Below are 2,196 nucleotides of genomic sequence, written 5' to 3' on the forward strand. Positions count from 1 at the left end.
CTCTGCTGGACCCATGCTCACATTAGTCCAGGGAACCTTCCTGGCTGGTGTTTACATTAAATTAGTGTAATAGAATAAATCCATGTTGACACAATTTAAAGTGTTATTACTATGAATGACAAGCATCAAAACTAACTGACTGAAACTATTATATGCAATATATTTTTCTACTTTGCCCATTTTTAAAAATATTTCTGGCAATTGTGTTAAACTGCAAAAGCAAAACACAATGACAGTCCAGGAATCACATTACAGTTTCTCCATTACAGCAAAATAAACAGCGATGTGAATATTTATTTTTTCTTAAAAGAAAAAAGCTATTTTAATTTGCTCACTATGGAGCTCTGAGTAAAAGCAATGCTGCATCCCGTCTTTAACCAAGACTTAAACATATCATCCTGTCCTGGATCTGCAGGAAGCACGTGTTCTGCAAATATTGTTCAACAATCTCATGCTCATTATTCAAAACTTTAAAAACACGGCCAGGTGTTTTGCATCAGATTTCAAATAAGAGCACGGTTTATGATAAGTAAAGGTGAAATGAGGCTATTACTATCAGCAACGCTCTTTTTAGCTGATTAGTTTACCCTTTCTCATTCAAGACAAGCTAATTACTCTACTCACCCATACTGCACTGCATTTAGTGATAAACAGTAGGTTGACATTAGGCAGTCAGTTTTTACACAATTATTTAAACTTTCTAAACACAACAATGCCCTGATCTTTGTTGTTGGGGAACTTAGATACATTCAGGAGAGTCAAAGTAAGAAAAAAGTTAGTGTTTTACATATACGAGCACTTTATTTTGGTGATAAGGTGCTTCACACAGACAAGTGAAAACACTGTCTACATATATTAGTATGGTTATTTATACTTTGGAAAAAACATAAGGTTAGCTGTGTAAGAAGGGCATTATGGCAGATATTAGCAACAAAAGCATGAGGTTAGATTGAAAAGTGTGCAAATAAATATGTGCTGAGATGTTCTTCTCCTTAAAGTCTTAGATCAAAATAATTGATAATATAATCAAACATATGTTGTTTATTCAAAGCATAAAATGTTTCCAAACAACATTGAAAGTCCAGTCTCATTTTTATTGCAAAATTATAATTGTAAATCATGTTTGTCAGAGTAGGCTGCGTCGGACCAATTAGTCTTATATGCTTCAAAACTCACTAACCCTTCAAATTAAGCTTTTAACGTCAAACTGTGCATATATAATATCACAAGTCTATTACAAACACTAAAAATGTAACATCGTTTAACATTAACAGGGGTCTGCTGCGGACTCATGTAGAGCAAGAGTCAGGACAAATTATCGATTCAAGAACTGCACACATTAACAAAAACTAGAGAAACTAAGTGGGTAATCTGATTAGAATGCAGTTTCTTGCTGCACAAATTATCATATTAATAAGGAAACCTAATTTTCTTTAGTGCTTCCAGATTCTTGGTTTGAAGCCCAGTTAAGATAAATATATTCTTTGCAGTATAAGGGACAAGTTCTGTATGTTGACTTAGGATTATGTGCAAACGAGCATACAGAGTTACTTAATTAATAAGCATTAAAGTAACTGCTGATCTTTTATGTACCATGAACACTTCTAGGATGTTAGGCAGTTAAAGTGTCTCCTGTGGCGGCACAGCAGCTCACTTGTGATTACTGTCGCCTCCCAGTAATAAGATCTTAAATTTGAACTCAAATAAAGCATGCGCAGTAGATACTTCTTTTGTATCCATGTAGAAACCCTAATTAAAAGGAATAATAGAAATAGTGCAGATACCTAAACTGCATGAAAGTAATGAGGATAGCCCAACAGTCCCTCTTTTATTTATTTCTAAATGGCTATTTCTAAATGATGATATGTCCATTTTAAGAGACTTGCAACTAAATATGCAGGGGTGTCGATTTATATCTACTGTATGTGCGACTATATTTCCACATTTTCTCCATTGCACAAGCAAAAACTTGAATGTATGTTTTCAATTCAAGTGCATGCATATTTGAAGTGAAGGGAAATAATACATCCCTCTTATTCTTTTTGCAAACATGCATATAAAAAGTATGGTGTTCATATGTATTCAGTCCCCTTTTTAACACTATATTACAGAGAGGAAAATAAACATTTGAACACCCTGCAATTACATTACAGTGACATGCAAATGCATTATGAAAAAAAAAAAATCATACAATGG

This window comes from Cyprinodon variegatus, unplaced genomic scaffold, assembly GCF_000732505.1.
Source record: "Cyprinodon variegatus isolate N-32 unplaced genomic scaffold, C_variegatus-1.0 Scaffold641, whole genome shotgun sequence".
Taxonomy (NCBI): Eukaryota; Metazoa; Chordata; class Actinopteri; order Cyprinodontiformes; family Cyprinodontidae; genus Cyprinodon; species Cyprinodon variegatus.